The sequence below is a fragment of the Leopardus geoffroyi genome, chromosome B1 (assembly GCF_018350155.1).
Source record: "Leopardus geoffroyi isolate Oge1 chromosome B1, O.geoffroyi_Oge1_pat1.0, whole genome shotgun sequence".
NCBI lineage: Eukaryota > Metazoa > Chordata > Mammalia > Carnivora > Felidae > Leopardus > Leopardus geoffroyi.
The window spans coordinates 157,259,406-157,281,218 of NC_059327.1; the positions used below are offsets into that span (position 1 = coordinate 157,259,406).

Genomic DNA, 21,813 nt, shown 5'->3' on the forward strand with positions numbered 1-21,813 from the left:
ACCTCACGGCTAGCCTGCAGAAAAGAGTCACCATTGAACTTCATAGCGCTGCTGGAGCTCCAATAATCAGTTCATTCTCATAGTCTTAATGAATAAATACTATGTCCTCTAGGCTTACCTGTGAAACATTGTCTTTTGGCCTCACATATATACCCAACCCAGTATTTCTACTACTCTCAGCTCTTCATTTATTACTCTCCCACCTGCCATGACAAGTCAAGTGTTTATACTTCATTCAGTGTTGACCATCACATTCTCCACACCTTTAGGAGCCATTACAAAAGTGAGTTGGCCCCAACCTGTGGGGCTCTTATTTGGGTATGAAATCTCGTATCCCAAGAAAATGCCTCCAAATCATTAACTTCTTGTTTATCAAGTCTTACATTCTAGTTTAGGTGATCAAGTATACTCTAAATCAAACTCAAGGATACTCTTTTGGCTCGTATGACAAGTCTTTATCTAATCATTGCAGCTCTTTGGTATATAGTTTCTTCCTTCCCATATCATGCCCTGCAAATCTGCAGCTGAGTTTCCTGGGATTTAGCCCTCATTAGCCTAGAAGCCAAGAGACAAGATGGAGACAACTTCTGAGTATAGCACCTGTTGTCTTCTTGGGGAGAGGCTTCTGTAGCATTTTATATCTTCCCTAGAAATGCCTCCTCTAGGGATGAGGTTGGCACCTTCTGAAGCTCTCAAGACAGGGAAACTGAAGGGACTCCATAAAAGAAAAAGCTTTTTTTTTCTTTGTTTCTTTTCTTGCTTCTATTCTTGCTAGGATCTACATCCCTACCTTACACATGTCTTAATATATATCCTCCTTGTAAAGGTCAAGGAGTTAATAATGTCTTTGGACTCTTCCAGCACAATAGATAGCATCTAAGGAGTGACCTCCAGGGTATATGTAACTTATGGAGGACACCTGAGCAGTCATCCTTGTTCGACAAGTTCCTGACAAGTATACCAGATCACCATCTTCAGTAAAGACTCCAGACACTCAAGCAAGATGAGACTCCTGTTCCTTTCTGAATCTCCCAGATGCTCCATCAGCATCTGCTCTCTCTGTATATTCAATATACTCCATTCTCATTTCCTGCTGACTTGAGTTTGATTTCCATCCTGCATGAAGCTAAGGACTCACTTTGGCTGGTTCTACAGGACCCTCTCTGTGTCCTCAGACCTTGCCTGCCTACATTACTCTGAGGATTTAAAGATTGCTGTGGAGCCAACATCTTTTGGTACATTTACCTAGATAGCTTCATCCCATGCTACTTGGCCCCACATTCTAACAATAAGGGTCTGACTTTAGCATAATGACTTATTTTGGTTGGGTATTTAAATGTCACATTTACTCTGTTACTTTATCTGGGCCTCAGTCTGCTGTTCAGCTGTGTCTAGTCATCCATTCCATGTGATAAGTGCCTCTTTGTAAGTGACTAAAGAGACTCCCTGACTTTCATATGTAGCCTATAACTGCTAATTAATGACCTTCAGTTTCGCACTATCCCTTTATAATGTATCAACACAACTCAGCAGTAATCATGGACTCTACTATCCCTGTAGGTATTTCCTTCTGATATTATGATTTATAATAAATATATATAATTGGTCTTCATCTTTTCTGGCAAAGAACTCCTAAAAACAATGGAATTCCATAATGAGAGTGATCAAGGTGTCTTCTGTTATGTTAATGAGGCAACTCCACTTAAGGACAGGGGCTGGTTGCTAGAGTAACCAACCATGTGATTAAGGGGCTGGAACTTTCAGTCCCACCTTCCTGACCTCCAGAGAGGGGAGAAGGGCTGGTAATTGAGTTCAGTCACCAGTGGACATTGATTTAATTAATCATATCTATGTTATGAAACCTCCATAAACACCCAAAAGGATGGGGTTTGGAGATCTTCTGGGTTGGTGAACACATGGAGACTTGGTGAAGTTGTGTGCTTGTAGAGAGCCTGAAAACTCAGAGCCCGTTTACCCTACCCTGACCTATGCATCTCTTTCATCTGGCTGTTATCTAGTAAGTAGTGTTTTTTTGTTTGTTTTGTTTTGTTTTTTTCTGAGTTCTGTGAGCCATTCTAGCAAATTAAAACCAAGGAGGGGGTCCTAGGAGCTGATAGCTGATGAGTCAGAAGCACAGATAACAACCTGGGCTTGGGATTGGCATCTGAAGTCGGGGCAGTCTTGTGGGACTGAGCCTTTAACCTGTAGAATCTACTGTAGAATTGAATTATATTGTAGGACATCGGATGGTGGCTGAGAATTGCTTGTGGGGGAATGGGTAGATTTGTGCACTTCCACAACATGTATATAAGAAATTAGGATCAGAGCCCATTTACCCTCATAGCTTTAAAATCTGGAATCATTGTGCCAATAAGACAATTTCCCCCCAGACATCTTTTTCAGGTCATCAACAGTGAAATCTTTAGTAATGGGAACACCACCAGCTGGGGCGTTGCTAACTTGTAGTTAGCCTGCCTATTTTCTCAGACCACTCCTTGCAATGCTTCTGTTTCTACAGTTCCTCCGAGAAGCATGTGCCAAGACAGAATTGGATATGGGAGTGAATGATTGAAGGAAATATGGGTTAAGAATAAAAATAAGGGAAAGGAAGAAGGTGCCGACAGCCTTTAGCTGCATCGATGTTGAAAAAGAGCAGAGAAAAGGAAATTTGAATAGAAAGAGTCTCAGTGTGCAGTGCATATTCAAGCAAGGTTTGGCAAGGTGAGCTCAGGGTATTAGAGCTGAAGTCACTCATCAGATAAGTCCCATATCTCAAAGAAATGGTCCTCATTTGTACCCCCAGAGTGTTCATTCATTGGCTGGGAGCAATCCAGACAAGCATTGCCTGGGGGTGGATGTGGTGAGAAACTAGAGGAATAGCAGCTACAGCCCTCAATTAATTATGCAGGGCATCTAAATAGGGACATTTCCAGGTCCACTACACAGGCTCTCAATACACAGTATCTATTAAGTTCTTAAAATTAAGTATTATCAGTTGCTGCAATTTACCAGGTCCTTACGAAGCAAGATTAGCATATTGACCATTGGTAGGTAGTAATTTAAATAAGCCTCACTGGCAAAATGAAGTTTGGCTTTTGACATGTTTAACCAGTACAACTGTTTCAAATAGTTTAATCAAAAATTCAATTGTGACTATATACAGAATAGTAAGTAAACATTTATTGCTAGAAAATGTTACTGCTAAGGAAAAAATCAGATATGTCCTTTTGCAAAACAATCAAATCAGCAACTGTGTACTCATCTGAGGTCAAATATCTAATATTTCTTAGTGATACTCATTTAAAATGAATAAACAGTACTCAATGATTCAGAAATTAATGTGACAACCCATTTTTTTTCCTTCCTTAACTACACTCTGTAGTTAAAACACAATTCCTTTAAGAAATGTATGTAAACTGCTAGAGTTAATGGGTCATATGTATCTTTTGGTTCATAATCCATACCAAATAGCCATAAACTACTATGACCTGTTTTGAAGATTATTGAATTATAGAGACCATTGGATACCTTTCTCCATGACTTGTGTGACTACTTTGGTTTCCCACAGTTCCACATATTACAAGCCATATTTTTAGACAAATAAAATCTGAGGGGCACCTGGGTGGATCAGTCAGTTAAGCATCTGACTCTGGATTTCCACTCAGATCATGATCTCACGGGTTTGTGAGTTCAAGCTCTGCATTGGGCTCCTCGCACTGCCTACTTGGGATTCTCTCTCTTTCCCTTTCTCTGCCCCTCCTATACACACACACTCTCTCTCAAGATAAATAAATTTAAGAAAAAAGAAAGAAACTTAAAAAAATCTGAATATTCCTAAAATATTTGAATAGATTCCTACCTAGACTTTTATGAGGGATGCTAAAGTTCTTGATATTACAATCTTCATGGTCTAATGCTATGTGCCCCAACCTACTTCTCTAGGCTCTACTCATTCCACTTTACATTCTCTTTTTTCTGCATCATCTGCACTGGACTTCTTTTTGTTCCTACATAATGTTCCATGCAGTATTCTGTTATCCAACATGACCCAACCTCTTTGTTAGCTCCTTAGAAAGCAAAAAGCATACTTGATTTTTGGAATCATTTTGTCACTGGTCATTATTATCTTACAAAGAATTAGATTGTGTACTCTATCGCAACCTTTCCACAAGTAACACATTTAGTCTAGTGAATCAAAAATACTGTATCTTTACGGGGCGCCTGGGTGGCGCAGTCGGTTAAGCGTCCGACTTCAGCCAGGTCACGATCTCGCGGTCCGTGAGTTCGAGCCCCGCGTCAGGCTCTGGGTTGATGGCTCAGAGCCTGGAGCCTGTTTCCGATTCTGTGTCTCCCTCTCTCTCTGACCCTCCCCTGTTCATGCTCTGTCTCTCTCTGTCCCAAAAATAAATAAACATTGAAAAAAAAATTAAAAAAAAAATACTGTATCTTTATTTCAGTTATTAGGTGGCAATTATAATAGTAGAAAGAAAATGGAGCATAGCAAGAACATTGTGTTTGTATTCTGTGTCTCTCTTATGTCTTAACTATGGGACCTAATCCTTTTTCTTTAACTACATATTTGCTAAAAATAAAAGTTCGCAGACGTGCAAGGATAAAATAAAATAATTTATTTTATCATAATTTTTGAATTATTAGTCGAGTTCAAGAAACTCTCAGGATCTCATTTTCCAGGATAGGACGACATTCAGTAAGTGTATATTGAAATGATCTAAATGTGCAATTTGAGTGACCTGATGTGGAAATGGCCTATGCAATTAAAATATCAAGAAATTTCACTTTGTGTTACATTTAAGACATTTTTTGATTTAGCTTATGAATCAGAAAGTTACATGTATGTTTTTAATTGCACAAATATATAGAAGACAGCAGTTATTTAAATAATTATTCTCTATTCTAATATTAAAGTATTATATTTTGTTATAAAATGTAGAAAGTATAAGGATAATGAAGAGAATCCTGTTTAAATTTTCTGATACAGGTTTTCTGTATTTTTCTTTATTTCCTTTTGATTATTTTCTTTTAATGTATATGAATATGTAAAATATCCATCTATTATCTTGGAATTATTCCATTGTATATCCACCCATTACCTTTAAGAAAGGAATCTTTTTTGTATGGGCCATATTGTTCTACCACATTCTGAAGAAGCTCAAATGCATTTCCTCCATGTTCTCTGATATTTTGAGGATGAGACTATGGTATTTGAAATAATATCACCTAAATATGGGGTACTTGTCAGAGTATCATCCCTTCTAGCTGCAGTTATTGCCTGAGGCTTTTGGCTTTCCTATTTGGTGAAATGGTCTGTTGAGAAGAAGACTAAATCATCAGTGGCCCAATGTAATTTCCTGATCATCCACCCTCCCCTCCCCCATGATGATGGCATGCTGGATTTCTTAGAAAGAAATCCATTGCTCTACATGACACATTTTGAACTTGCTTTGTGAAAAATGCAGCTCTTGTTTTCCATTCAAAAGTTCTTTTGATTCAGTTATCTATTCCATTCTGTGTTCTAAGAGGATCAGAATTTCATGTCTTTAAGGGATGATTAACTACCCCCTTGAGACTGAGGTGGCCTGCTCTTTATCTGAGGACCACCTAGAAAATTGGTTCGTGATATTATTTTCTAAGTATCTAATTTTTCTCACCAAATCATGTTAAATTCATTTAAGGAAACTGAAGTCTTCTCACATACTTCCACACATTAAAAGAAAGGTATGTCAGTAGAAATGGGGCTGTCAGTCACAGGTAGTAAAAATACGTGCTCTCTGTATAACCTTTTGAGTGTGTGTCATACAAACATAACATTTTAAGACAAAGCTAAAGCATGCCAATATTTAGAATGAGTTGGGCTCCTTCTGCTTTCATTTATGTGCATCTTGGCTTCATCAGGAGTGATAGACACATAAATAAAAAAGCAGAATTTGGCCCATTGATTTTAAAGCCTCTGATCTCCCTTGAATAAACTGAGTTAATTCACTTTTCCTCCTATCAACACACATGCATCATTTTAAAAAATGTTTGCATTCCTCAACAATGTCCAGAGGACAGACCAGTTTATGTACTGCTGGCTCTTATTCGACTCTGACAGTCACTGACCTCATCTAGGTTTTAGGTTAAGTGCAGTGGATGGCTTTATTTGCTGGTATCATGGATGATTGCTCTAGGAAGAAATAAAACAAGGAAATGAAGCCAGGGTTCTGTGAGAGCTGCCTACAATTCACAGCATGTAGTCAACTGACTGATATGAGCATTGCCTTTTCTCACATTTTCCAACATTTTATAGGGAGCCAATCTGAAAGTAGAGACTTTCTTTTTCATCTGTATAAGAGACCTATATTTATAGCATTAATGTTTGATACGGCCAAACCTTTTGAAAAAGAGGATGCCATCAAACAAATCTGAACTTACTGGAAAAATTAAACTTTAGAAAACAATGTAGTTCTGTCTTTCCTGATTTAAACTTCTGAGAGTCAGAATAACTTGGTCACAGCAAAGAGAAAACAGTTTTAAAATCCTAATTCCTAAAACAATATTTGCTAGGTATTCTAATAGAACTTCTAAAAAATTTTTTTTAATTTATTCTGAGAGAGACCGAGACAGAGCTAGTGGGGGAGAGGTAGAGAGAGAGAGAGAGGGAGAGATAGAGAATCCCAGGCACTCTCCACACTGTCAATGCAGAGCCTGATGTAGGGCTTGAACTCCCAAAACCGTGAGATCATTACCTCAGACGAAATCAAGAGGGATACTTAACTGACTGAGCCACCCAGGCACCCTCTAATAGAACTTCTAAACATTATCTGGTTCTTGGCAAAATTATGGTGTGTAGGAGTAATAAAGTAATTTTGTGGAACTATAATGACTATATAAACATAGAAATTAAAATACAGTAGCAAGGAAATACTTTAGACTTTCATCTTTTGTGGGTTTTCTGTATAGAAATAAAAAGTCATTATTTAATTTTGCTCCTCTCAGAACATTTAAAACACAGCTGTGAAATACAAAGTGCTTACATTAGGAAACTTCTTCCTTCCCACTCCCCTGTCTCTTTCTCTGTGCATCTGAAATCCAAATTAGATCCACTTCATTGATTAAAAATATTGCTTCTAGTGATTTGCCAAAAACTGTGTTCTGAAATTTAAATTAGGTTAAGTATTTTGTAGCAGACTGCCATAATAATTTTCTAAAGCAATAAAATCAGTTATCAGAATTAATGATACATAAAATTCATTTTATGATTTTACTTACATTACCTTGCATCTCTCTGTTATCTATTTTTCAAAAGAACTCCTTTAATCCCATAATGTGTGTCTGCCCTGCCCAGTGACCCTGCATATGGCAGCGAAGACAAGGGGATTCAATAGAATTTTTTTTCATATACATTCTTGTTGGTGTTGAGAAGTTGCATACAACGTATAGGAGAAATAGGATAGGCTTGTATAGACTTGGTAGCCTGCTATCTCTGCAAATAGGAAATCCCCCTAAAGTGGCAGTTACCCCGTAAGTGGCCTTCCCTGGGGCTCTCAGTGATGGAGTAGCTGGCGTTACCTGCTGCGTGAACGGATCAGCTGCCACTTGAAAAATCAAGGGATGAGCCCCTGTAGCTTAATGACCCTCTCCGTGCAACTGCTGGGGACACAGCTCTCCTTTTCTTCCTTGTTAGACTATGATGGCAAATGAAATATTTTTTTACTGAAACTATTTAGTCCATCACTCATTCTGTCATTGAGCCAATCAGTTCTTCCCTAATTAAGCAGGTATCAAGCACCTGCTGTGTATAGGCACGGTGCCATGGATGAAAGCTACAGAAACAGAGAGCTGGGTCTGTTTTCATAGAGCCTGTCTTGTGAGGAGACAAACATATAATCCTCAAGGCAGGAATTAAGTTTTACAATAGCACAAATTAGAGAGTTTAATGATTCTGCCAAAGGTGATTGCTTAGGATATTCTTCCAAGTTTCATGAAAGAATAGGTTTTAGATGCCTGGTGGTTTTGTCATTGCTCATTGCTGGGAATGCATGAAAGAAGAAAAAAAATACAGTCGGTAATTGTTCAAAAATAACTTCAAACATTCAATTTGCTTAGTAAAGATCGCCATCTAGGTCAAGAGACTTGCAAGTCTAGAATATGTAATTTTATTTTGCCTGAGTGTATAGGAGCATATCACAAACATTTCAGAACACTCCCAGGATCATTGGTTATTCTCAAGGAGAACAAAACAAAGAGCGGGCAGAACAGCACATCTGCCCTTCCATTCCAATTCATGCTCTGCCACCGCCATACTGACCATTCAAATGTGTCTCCTTTCTAATCTGCCATTCCTTTTAGCACCTTACCTTGCATTTTAACCTTGACTCATTCTGTTTCAAGCCCCACAAAACTCTATAGAGCAGCACTTCTTAATTTACTATACCATTAATGTGGACACTTATAGATCTTGTGAAGTGCATATTCAGGGTGGAGCTTGAGATTCTTCATTTCAAGCTAATTCCTAGCTAGTACTGATCTCAGCTCAAGTGGCAAATAATATATACCTGCTTTATGTTCATCTTACTGATCATCTATAAAGAAACCACTTTTATTTATCTATGCTTACTTTTATTTAAAGACGATTAAAATTGTGTAAATGATACATATTCTTCAGGCTTCTGGTGGAAGATGTTTTATTTATTTATTTTTTTTACTTTTTCTTAATTTTAGGCACAGAGAGGGGGTGAGGGGAGAAGGGCAGAAGGAGACAGAATCTTAAGCAAGGTCTGCACTCAGCTCAGAGCCTGATGCGGGGCTGAATCCCATCACCCTAGGATCAAGACTTGAGCTGAAATTAAGAGCTTCCTGAATACCCCATGGGGGATATTTTATGTTTTTTATTGTTATTTTTACTATAATTTTTTTTGTCAAATTGGCTAACACACAGTGTGTACAGCGTGCTCTTGGTTTTGGGGGTAGATTTCCGTAGTTCATCGTTTACATACAACACCCAGTGCTAATCTCAGGAAGTGCCCCCCACTCAATGCCCATAACCCATTTTCCCCTCTCTCCCACCTCCTCCACTCACCCTTAGTTTTTTCTCTGTATTTGTCTCCTATGGTTTGTCTCCCTCTCTGAAACTATTTTTTCCACTTCCCTTCTCCCATGGTCTTCTGTTAAATTTCTCAAGTTCCACATATGAGTGAAAACATATGATATCTGTCCTTCTCTGACTGACTTATTTCACTCAGCATAATATCTTCCAGTTCCATCCATGTTGCTGCAAATGGCATGATTTCATTCTTTCTCATTGCCAAGTAGTATTCTATTGTATATGTAAACTACATCTTCTTTATCCATTCCTCAGTTGATGGACATTTAGGCTCTTTCCATAATTTGGTTATTGTTAAAAGGGCTGCTATAAACATTGGGGTACATATGCCCCTACGAATCAGCACTCCTGTATCCTTTGGATAAATTCCTAGTAGTGCTATTGCTGGTTCGTAGGGTAGTTCTATTTTTAATTTTTTGAGGAACCTCCACACTGTCTTGCAGAGCAGCTGTACCAGTTTGCATTCCCACCAATAGTGCATAGTGCAAGAGGGTTCATATTTCTCTATATCCTTACCACATCTGTTGTTTCCTGAGTTGTTTATTTTAGCCACTCTGACTAGTGTGAGATGGTATCTCAGTGTGGTTTTGATTTGTACTTCCCTGATGATGAGTGATGTTGATCATCTTTTCATGTGTCTGTTGGCCATCTGGATGTCTTCTTTGAAAAGTGTCTATTCACGTCTTCTGCCCATTTCTTCACTGGATTAGTTGTTTTTTGGGTGTTGAGTTTGGTAAGTTCTTTATAGATTTTGGATATTAACCCTTTATCCAATATGTCATTCGCAAATGTATTTTCCCATCCCATCAGTTACCTTTTAGTTTCGTTGATTGTTTCCTTTGCAGCGCAGAAGATTTTTATCTTGAGATCCCAATAGTTCATTTTTGCTTTTAATTTTTTTGCCTTTGGAGATGTGTCGAGCAAGAAATTGCTGCAGCTGAGGTAAAAGAGGTTGTTGCCCACTTTCTCCTCTAGGGTTTCGGTTGTTTCCTGTCTCACATTTAGGTCTTTCATCCATTTTGAGTTTATTTCTGAGTATGGTGTAAGAAAGTGGTCTAGTTTAACTCTTCTGCATATTGCTCTCCAGTTTTCCCAGCACCACTTGATAAAGAGACTGTCTTTTTTTCCATTGGATACTCTTTCCTGCTTTGTCAAAGATTAGTTGGCCATACATTTGTGGATCCAATTCTGGGGTCTCTATTCTATTCCATTGGTCTATGTGCCTATTTTTGTGCTAATACTGTACTGTCCTGATGATTACAGATTTGTAGAAGAGGCTAAAGTCTGGGATTGTGATGCTTCACACTTTAGTGTTCTTCAAAATTACTTTGGCTGTTCAGGGTCTTTTGTGGTTCCATGCAAATTTAAGGATTGTTTGTTCTAGCTTTGAGAAGAATGTCGGTGCAATTTTGACTGGGATTGCACTGAATGTATAGATTGCTTTGGGTAGTATTGACATTTTAACAATATTTATTCTTCAATCCATGAGCATGGAATGTTTTTTCATTTCTTTGCATCTTCTTCAATTTCCTTCATAAGCTTTCTATAGTTTTCAGCATACAGATTTTTTTCCACCTTTGGTTGGGTTTAGTTCTAGGTATTTTATGGTTCTTGATGCTATTGTAAATGGGATCAGTTTCTTGATTTATCTTTCTGTTGCTTCATTATTGGTGTATAAAAATGCAATCAATTTCTGTACATTGATTTTGTACCCTGTGACTTTGCTGAATTCATGTATCGTTTCTAGCAATCTTTTGGTGGAGTCTTTCAGGTTTTCCATGTATAGGATCATGTCATCTGCGAAAAGTGAAAGTTTGACTTCTTCTTTGCCAATTTTGATGCCTTTTATTTTATTTTCTTGTCTGATTACTAGGACTTCCAACACTATGTTAAATAACAGTAGTGAGAATGGACATCCCTGTTGTGTTCCTGGTCTCAGGGGGAAAGCTCTCAGTGTTTCCCCATTGAGGATGATATTATCTGTGGGCTTTTCATATATGGCTTTTATGATGTTTATGTATGTTTCTTCTATCCCGACTTTCTTGAGGATTTTTATTAAGAAAGGATGCTTTTTTGTCAAATGCTTTTTCTGCCTCTATAGACAGGATCATATAGTTCTTATACTTTCTTTAATTAATGTGATGTATCACATTGATTGATTTGTGAATATTGAACCAGCCCTGCAGCCCAGGAATGAATCCCACGTGATCATCATGAATAATTCTTTTTATACGCTGTTGAATTCGATTTGCTAGTATCTTGTTGAGAATTTTTGCATCCACATTCATCAAGGACATTGGCCTGAAATTCTCCTATTTTGTGGAGACTTTGTCTGGTTTGGGAATCAAGGTAATGCTGGCTACAAAGAATGAGTCCAAATGTTTTACTTCTGTTTCTATTTTTTGGAACAGCTTGAGAATGATAGATATTAACTCTGCTTTAAATGTCTGGTAGAATTCCCCTAGGAAGCCATCTGGACCAGGACTCTTATTTATTGGGAGATTTTTGATAACTGTTTCAATTTCTTCACTAGCTATGGGTCTATTCAAATCCTCTATTTCTTCCCAATTGAGTTTTGGTAGTGTGTGTGTGTCTAGGAATTTGTCTCTTTCAGGTTGTCCAGTTTGTTGGCATATAATTTTTCATAGTATTCTCTGATAATTGTTTGTATTTCTGAGGTACTGGTTGTGATAAATCTATTCTAATTTGTGATTTTATCGATTTGAGTCCTCTTTCTTCTTTTTGAGAAGTTTGGCTAGGGGTTTATCGATTTTGTTTATTTTTTCAAAAAACTAAACTCTTAATTTCATTGATCTGTTCTATTGTTTTTTGTTTGTTTTTGGATTCTATATTGTTTATTTCTGCTCTGATCTTTATTATTTCTTTTTTTTAACATTTATTTATTTTTGAGAGAGAGATAGAGCATGAGCTGGACAGGGGCAGAGAGAGGGAGACACAATCTGAAGCAGACTCCAGGCTTTGAGTTGTCAGCCCAGAACCCAATGTGGAGCTCGAACTCACATACTGTGAGATTATGACCTGAGCCCAAGTCAGATGCTTAACTGACTGAGCCACTCAGGTATCCCTGATCTTTATTATTTCTCTTCTTCTGCTGGCTTTGGGGTTTCTTTGTTGTTCTGCTTCTAGTTCCTTTAGGTTTGCTGTTAGATTTTGTCTTTGGTATTTTTCTTGTTTCTTGAGATAGGCCTGGATTGCAGTGTATTTTCTTCTTTGGACCGTCTTTGCTGCAGAAGGATAGACCACATAATTATGATATAATGTACTTCTTAATTTCTTGATATAACCTGTAATTTAAAATATAGTTTGTCTGATATAAGTATGGCTACTTCAGCTTTCTTTTGACTTCCAGTAGCATGATAGATGGTTCTCCATCCCCTCACCTTCAATCTGAAGTTGTCTGCAGGTCTAAAATGAGTCTCTTGGGGCGCCTGGGTGGCTCAGTCGGTTAAGCCGCCGACTTCGGCTCAGGTCATGATCTCGCGGTCCGTGAGTTCGGGCCCCGCATCAGGCTCTGTGCTGACAGCTCAGAGCCTGGAGCCTGTTTCAGATTCTGTGTCTCCCTCTCTCTGACCCTCCCCCGTTCATGCTCTGTCTCTCTCTGTCTCAAAAATAAATAAACGTTAAAAAATTTAAAAAAATAAAATAAAATGAGTCTCTTGTAGACAGAAAATAGATGGGTCTTGTTTTTTTATCCATTCTGATACCCTATGTCTTTTTGTTGGCGCATTTAGTCCATTTACATGCAGTGTTATTATTGAAAGATATGGGTTTAGATTCATTGTGATGTCTGTAGGTTTCATGCTTGTAGCGATGTCTCTGGTACTTTGTCTCACAGGATCCCCCTTAGGATCTCTTGTAGGGCTGGTTTAGTGGTGATGAATTCCTGCAGTTTTTGTTTGTTTGGGAAGACCTTTATCTCTCCTTCTATTCTGAATGACAGGCTTTCTGGATAAAGGATTCTCAGCTGCATATTTTTCCTGTTCATCACATTGAAGATTTCCTGCCATTCCTTTCTGGCCTGCCAAGTTTCAGTAGATAGGTCTGCTACTAGTCTTATGTGTCTACCTTTGTTAGTTAGGGCCCATTTATCCCTGGCTGCTTTCAGAATTCTCTCTTTATCCTTGTATTTTGCCAGTTTCACTATGATATGTTGTGCAGAAGATCTATTCAAGTTATGTCTGAAGGGAGTTCTCTGTGCCTCCTCAATTTCAATGTCTGTTTCCTTCTCCGGATCAAGGAAGTTCTCAGCTATGATTTGTTCGAATACACCTTCAGTCCCTTTCTCATTCTCTTCTTCTGGAACTCCTATGATATGGATATTATTCCTCATCATTGAATAGCTTAGTTCTCTGATTCTCCCCTGGTGGTCCAGAATTTTTTGATCTCTCTTTTTCTCAGCTTCATATTTTTCCATCATTTAATCTTCCATTTCACTTAATCTCCCCTCGGCCTCTTCAATTCTTGCTGTCACTGCCTCTAGATTATTTTGCACTCGTTTACATTATTTTTTAATTCATCATGACTAGTTTTTAGTTCTTTGATCTCTGCAGCAATAGATTCTCTGCTGTATTCTATGCTTTTTTCCAGCCCAGTGATTAATCTTATGACTATTATTCTAAATTCTGATTCAGATATATTGTTTATATCTGTTTTGATCAATTTTAGCTGTCATTTCTTCCTGGAATTTCTTTTGAGGATAATTCTTCCATTTCATTATTTTGGCTAGTTTTCTGTCCCTTATGTGTTTTAAAAGTTTGTTATGTGGCCTGCACCTGCGAGTATTAGTATATTAAAGAGGGGTCAAACACTGTCCAGAGCCTGACCCTTCAGCAGGTATTTTTTTTTTTTTTTTTGGAGAGTGTTACTTGCTTTCTGTTGTTGTGACTTTGGTTACTTTATCCTTCTACTCTAGTGATGTTTTGGACCCTCCACCACATGTGCTTTGATTTGTTCTTTTAAATAGCCCTGGAAAGGAAAACAAACAAACACAAAACAAACAGAAAACAACAACAAAAAACACACACAAATAAACAAAAACAAAAAAACAAACAAAAAAACAGAAACACCAGCTACAAGTAAACAACAGGATGGAGCCTATGCTGTTAGGAGAGGCCTTATCCCATACAAAGAGAGAAATGACAGGGACAGGGAAAAAGAAAATAAAAATTTACCAGACAGAGAAACTATACAGCTAATCCGGAGAGAGACAAAGGAAAATAAAGAAGAAGGTGGGGAAAAAAGAAAAGAAAAGAAAATTGACCAGACAGAGAAACTATGGTTTAATTCAGAGAGACAAAAGGGAAAGTAAAGAAGGAGGTGTAGAACATGTATAAAGAGAATAGATTGAATGTGTCTGCGTAAGCAACCCAACAACCAGAGTAACCAGACTAGAGGAGAGAAGAGATAAGAAGGAGAAAAGGAAGGAAAAATATATAAAATATATTTATACATAAAATGAGAACTGTCCAAGAATTAAATCAGGTAATGCAACAGTGCAACAGGTCTAGAGGAGGGGCTGCCTGGTTCCTCAGCATCAATCCAGCTCCAGTAGATATGCAGTTACCAAGTACAGAGGGGTGTGGTTTGGTGTGGGCAGGTCCCACCTCCCCTAAGGGCCCCAGTGTCTGATTCCTGAAGCCCCACCTTGGTGATGGGGAGAAATATGGCGACACCCCAGTCTCTCCTCCACGGACTGGGTGTCCCAAACTATTCTCTTCAAGCTGTCCTCACTGTGCCACAGGCACAAATGAGGTGGTCTGCTCCACCAACTCCTGTGCCTCCCTAGTGCTTGATTGGGATTTAAACCCCAATGTCTTGAAGATTCTCGCTCTGTGCATCCAGGTTCTGGGAAAGAGCCACCCGCCGCCTCACAGTGCTGCTCCAGTGGTTTGTCCCTCTCCGCTGGCTCCCGTACCTCCCTGGTGCTTGGCTGGCACTTAAACCCAGATGTCTTTAAGGTTCCCACTCCATATGCCCTGGTCTCAGGGAAGTACCTCCTTTGAGTGGATATATACCTTTCACCAGCACTCCAGGGAGGAAATTGCTTTTTCCCACTGTAGACTGCACATCTGAACTAGTTACCAAGAGAGGGACTGGGTCCTCTCAGCCCCAGGTGTGAGAACAGGGCAGCCTACCCCAGTCTGGAGAAAGCCCTTCAGTTAGAGATTGGATCTTTCTTTGTCCCAGTCCATGGTTTTCCTCTTGTCCAGATACAGTCCTACACTTCCCCAGCCTCTCTTTCTCTTCCCTTTGTCTCTCTGATGAAGGGGATCCCTCCTGTCCATTCCTACGCCGCCCATTTTATCTCTCCCAGTTTGCAATCTTGCACCTATGGCCCACGATGTTGTCCACAAGTGCCCCTGGAGACATCTCTGACACTCTGCAGCCTGGATTCTTGGAATTCAAAGTCCTTTGGCCTCAACACTTCTGTGTTTGAGAGACAAGGGAACTTTGGGTCTCCCTATTTCTCTGCGATGTTGAATCTGTCAGATACACCCCATGGGGGATATTTTAAATGCATAATTGGCATGATATGAAAGCAGTGATTCTTCACTATCTTAAAAAACACTTGTGGGCAAAATACATAGAAACAAGAAGAGTCTCATGTATACAACTGGATGTTTTGAAACTGGAAGATACTAAACCTCCCATTCAAATGACCCTGTAGATACCACCATCCATAACAAAATAATACTTTGACATCTCAGTCTTCCTCTCCCTGTCAGGTTCAGTTCTGCTCCATTCTCCCACTGATCCTTAGCACCCAGCACAGTGTCTTACAAAGGATAAATACTCCATAGTCATTTTATCCATGAATTACAAAACAAACAAACAAACAAAAACACTAACTGCCTTCCTCACCGTTTTCTCTCCCTTCTTCAGTAGGTCACTGATTCCTTAACTAAGAGTGAGACTGGTGCTATAGATATGTGATGGACAGTGTTTTGATCATAGAATCCTGGGTTGAGAAAAGAACTAGAATATGGTAGAAAATACGGTGTGCTTCCAGGGATACCAGATTAACTATTTTTCTATCTTTATGTAGAAATGTCAATCTGATGGTCATGACAATATTGGCTTTCTCTGGGAGCAGAGAGATGGTTGGGTACACTATATATCATAAACATTAAACTCTAAAATATTAAAATAGATTTTGTGAGGACACATTTGAATACTTTATCATTTGTCTAAATGCATGAATAAGCATTGTACACACTTTACAGTGATAATCAGAAAATGGTGTAATTCACACATTCATTCAAGCAATAAATCTTATGGTAATATGTGTATTATTTAAATTGCCTGAGACTACACTGCTCATTTTAGACTGTGTAGACTGCTGCAGCATTTTTTGTTAACCAAATGATATAGTTTCTATAAAATCATAGAGGACAGAAGTCCTGTTTGACACATCTGTGTCACTTACCCCTGTAACTGAAGCATTCATGTTCATCGTATATGTTGTTCATGAATGAATGAATGAGCTATTTCCAGAAACACTGCAGGTTAGAAATTGTAACACAATGAAACTTTTAAATATACTTGCAGAATGGATGTTGCTTTTAGAATACATAGTCCAAAGGAAAACATTTCTTTTTGTTCAGGCTCTAGTTGAACAGTTGTTAGATATATTTCTAAACAAAACATGCCAGTTATTCTTTCACTCATTAAGTGTCTTAACTAGAAACACATTAAAATTATATCTTGGAACAAGTACAAATTCACCATATTTTACTAATTTTTTTCCTGAACAATTTTGCAATTATGAACCTTAAATATTACATTCATATGTTTTGCTAGACTGTGGAAATACTGCTAGAATAACATGATAAATAATTAAATATTTTATCATTTTTTTCTATACTCAAATACAGTGAAAATGAAGCACATAGCACTTTGAATGAACTGGAAATCTATCCCAAATAATTATTTTTGATGAACTGTTATTCAATTAAGTTTTCTTATGGATGCCAGTTCTGGAATAGTAACAAAAATTTAGCTATGCATTTCTTTACGTAGACATTTTGATTGTACCATTTTACTTTAGAAAAAAATCTAAGTGAAGAACTGTGTATTTCCAACAATATGATTTGCCGCATTGTTAATGCCCTCAAATTTAATTGTTCACCAAAACAGAACTAGATAAATAAAAATATTCCCATTCAATAGAATATTTACATTTATTAAAAAAATTGATCTCCATATGCTACCATAGAAGAATGTCCAAGGTATTTTGATGAAGGACATAAAAATGTATTAGTCATGGCATCATTTTGTTTCTCTAAAAAATGGTAATTAATAATCATATATAATTTTCCATTTGAAAAAGTAAAGAACACTTTTATCTCTTTATATATAAAAAGGAATACTTCCCTTTTTGAATATATATTCCAACAGCAACATCAAACCTATAGGTAAATGTAGAAGCTTTGTTATATCAACTATATCAAGATGACTTTTGATAAATTCTCTGAATATTCTTTTTTCCTAAACTTGGTTGGATTGTTCAAGAAGAATTAGTAACTGAAGTATATATTTATAAACAGAAGTGCACGTATTGTTTGTTCTAGATATCGTGAACAAATTTTCAAAATAAATGCAATCCATCGAAGTGAATTTGTTCATACATGTAATAGGATTCATATGCCAACCTTTCTTTACTTCTGGGATTTCCTTCCATGTTTCCCTGTGGAGAGGAAAGCATAATATCATTAGCTTCTTCCCCTCTCTTCCTCCTCCCCTTTGCCACCTGCCTTAGCTCCTTCCTTTTCAAAAGATGAGACACTTATTTGGCCACAGAGTTAAAGAACAGAACCTGATCTGCATAAATGGTTATTTCTTCTCTTTTGTCATAGGATACCTATGATCAGGGAGGGGTATATTAAATTTGGGGGTTTGGTATCAAGAAATAAACTAATCAGTAGATAATTGGCATTATTAGCAATAAAGGATATTTGGGTTTCACCTTCTGTACTCTTTTTGTCCTAGTTCTCCTTTAGTTCAAACTTGAGTTGGGAGAGATGGATGTTATTTATTTATTGTTTCCCTAAGTCCATAACAATTATCGGATGGGATTCCAAATAATATTGAAAACATAGCTCAAAATTTCCCCCAAATAAGTCAAGTTACGTTATTCTGTTTTTGCCAGTTTTGTCTGATTACAAAACCAAAATGTATTGAAAATTTTATAAAAATTAAGTAGAAGACCTATACTTAAGAAGTATAATAATTATACTAAATATAATAAAATCTAAATAGAATAAAAGAGCATATGTATTTCTAACAACTATAATAAGATTTAAACAGATAAAATAAAAGAATAAAATTGTTTCTTTTAACACATAGGAACAGCTATAGCTAACATTCTGTCACAGCATATTGTTTCTTTTTAATTTTATTTTTTTAATCTACATACAAGTTAGCATAGAGTGCAACAATGAATTAGGGAGTAGATTCCTTAATGCCCCTTACCCACTTAGCTCATCCCCCCTCTCACAACCCCTCCAGTAACCCTCTGTTTGTTCTCCATATTTAAGAGTCTCTTGGGGTTCCTGGGTGGCTCAGTCAGTTGGGCGTCCGGCTTTGGTTCAGGTCATGATCTCGCAGTCCGTGAGTTCGGCCCCGCGTCAGGCTCTGTGCTGACAGCACAGGGCCTGGAGCCTGTTTCAGATTCTGTGTCTCCCTCTCTTTCTGACCCTCCCCATTCATGCTCTGTCTCTCCCTGTCTCAAGGATGAAAAAACATTAAAAAAAAAAAAGAAAAAAAAGAGTCTCATGTTTTGTTCCCCTCCCTGTTTTTATATTCTTTTTGTTTCCCTTCCCTATTTTCGTCTATTCTGTGTCTTAAAGTGCTCATATGAGTGAAGTCATATGATATTTGTCTTTGACTGACTAATTTCACTTAGCATAATACCTTCTAGTTCCATCCACATAGTTGCAAATAGCAAGATTTCATTCTTTTTGATTGCTGAGTAATGCTTCATTGTATATATATACCACATCTACTTTACCCATTCATCCATTGATGGACATTTGGGTTCTTTCCATACTTTGGCTATTGTTGATAGTGCTGCTGTAAACATTGAAGTGCATGTGTCCCTTCAACACAACATACCTCTATCCCTTGGATAAATACCTAGTAGAGCATTTTCTGGGTGCACCAGCTTGCATTCCCACCAGAAGTGCAAAAGAGGTCCTCTTTCTCCCCATCCTCGCTGTGCAGAAGCTTTTTATTTTGAAGAGGTCCCGATAGTTCATTTTTGCTTTTGTTTCCTTTGCTTCCAGAGATGTGTTGAGTAAGAAGTTGCTGTGGCCAAAGTCAAAGAGGTTTTGCCTGCTTTCTCCTCGAGGATTTTGATGGCTTCCTATCTTACATTTAGGTCTTTCATCCATTTTGAGTTTATTTTTGTGTATGGTGTAAGAAAGTTGTCCAGGTTCATTCTTCTGCATGTTGCTGTCCAGTTTTCCCAGCACCACTTGCTGAAGAGACTGTCTTTATTCCATTGGATATTCTTTGCTGCTTTGTCAAAGATTAGTTGACCATACATTTGTGTGTCCATTTCTGGGTTCTCTATTCTATTCCATTGATCTGAGTGTCTGTTCTTGTGCCAGTACCGTATTGTCTTCATGATTACAGCTTTGTAGTATAGCTTGAAGTCTGAGATTGTGATGCCTCCTGCTTTGGTTTTCTTTTTCAAGACTGCTTTGGATATTCAGGGTCTTTTCTGGTTCCATACAAATTTTAGGATTATTTGTTCCAGCTATGTGAAGAATGCTGGTGTTATTTTGATAGGGATTGCATTGGATGTGTAGATTGCTTTGGGTAGTATTGACATATTTACAATATTTGTTCTTCCTATCCAGGAGCATGGAATCTTTTTCCATTTTTTTTATGTCTTCTTTAATTTCTTTCATAAGCTTTCTATAGTTTTCAGTGTATAGATTTTTCACCTCTTTGGTTAGATTTATTCCTAGGTATTTTATGGGTTTTGGTTCAATTGTAAATGGAATTGATTACTTGATTTCTCTTTCTGTTGCTTCATTGTGCATATTGGGTTCTTAATGATTATTTTAAATATTTGTGATTACCTGAAAATATAATTTATATTCTGGTACAGCCAATTAACAATTATGATATAAACATTTTCCTTGTTCATAAGATGCCAATAAGCTTAATTTTAATCCTTCCATTGTCAATGGTTGAGATGCATCTTTTTCTTTGAATCTCCTTTGTACTAGGGATTTAAGTTATTTCCCCAATTTCTCACCATTGTACATAGTGTTGTTATAAAAATCCTTGACCCAAACACTGTTTTCCTTCATAGAGAAATTGCTGAATGCAAATTTACACAACAAACTGAATTTCCAAAAAAGTGATAGGAATTTAAATTCTCAAAGGAGTGAAAAAATTTAGAAGTTTTTCATGCATTTTTTTTTACTAAAAAAAAGTAATAAATGCTCATTGTAGAAAAATTGAAAAAATATAGAACTTGGACTTTCAGAAAACCTATAGTAACTTATAAAGTTTTGTATACCTTTTAGTTTTAATATCAACCTGGACTCCCTGCCTATCTTTCCTATGGATGCAACGCAATGCATTTAATGGGGTAACTACAATTTCCTATTTTCTATTTCTTCAAGATTATTTACTGTGAGATGCATACACATTTCACATTGAATCCATTAGAGCATTCATCTTACGTAATAGCACAAATATGTCTGAAGTTGCACTAGCTTAGCAGGGAAAAACTGGGTCTAAAATAACAGTTGCAAAACAATTTCTGTGTCTTTACAGTCACCCTTTGTGTGGAATGTACTCCTTTTCCATTCCCTAATTCAATTATCTCAGGTAATTCATGGCGTCTCCAGGCCACTGTTCAGCATCCTTTGAGTTAGATGCCTAGGATATCTCAGGAAGCATGGTATTTTCCACCTTCAGTCTGGCACATTGGGTGAGATCCTTGGTGTTGTTGTCACACAAAGCATTAGTTATATAATATATTCAAGCCTCACCATACTTCACATATAATAAGTATTTTCAAATTATACATTTCAAAAATAGATCTCTTTATTCCTCCTCCCCTATAAATGTATTTCTTAGATAATATTTTCCATCTCAGGGAGAGATACCACTATCCACCTAGTTGCTAAAACCAAATCCAAGAGATCACCCTTAATTTCTTTAGTTTTCTCACTCTTGACATCCAATCCACCTCATATTTTATCAATTTTTCCCCCAAAACATATTCTACTTATTTCTACTTCTCTCCAGTTTTATTACTATGTCCCTGGTATCAGCCTCAACCATATCTCACTTAGACTACTAGAATAGTACCTATCTGGCCTTCTGTTTTTACTTCCACTCCAGAATCTCTCTTTTGCACTGAAGATCTAGGGATATTTCCAAAATGTAAATCATGTCAAGTAACTCCACTGCTCAAAATCCTGCAATGTCTTTCTATCACAAAGAGATTAAACTTTCTACACTTACTCTATACTGCTGGACTTACGTGCATGAGACGTCCCTGAATTTCTGATATCATTTTCGTAATGCTCATGAACTAAGGCTTCCCACTCTACATTTCTCAGATCCTTGAATGTCTGGCTCCTTGTCATTTAGATTTCATGTCACATGACAATTTAAGTGAAAGAGCATCCTGTTAACATATATGCACTGTGATTTCCTTCCTA

At 37.4% G+C, this 21,813-nt stretch overlaps 1 long non-coding RNA gene across 1 annotated transcript; it reads right to left on the bottom strand.

The window, feature by feature from the left end:
• Positions 1 to 6,977: 6,977 nt before the first annotated feature.
• On the bottom strand, positions 6,978 to 21,089 carry LOC123595940. The gene is made up of 3 exons (XR_006711446.1): positions 20,922 to 21,089; positions 17,776 to 17,810; positions 6,978 to 7,152 (listed from the first exon to the last, which is right to left on the bottom strand). It is a non-coding gene; the product is annotated as an uncharacterized LOC123595940 (long non-coding RNA).
• Positions 21,090 to 21,813: the final 724 nt, after the last annotated feature.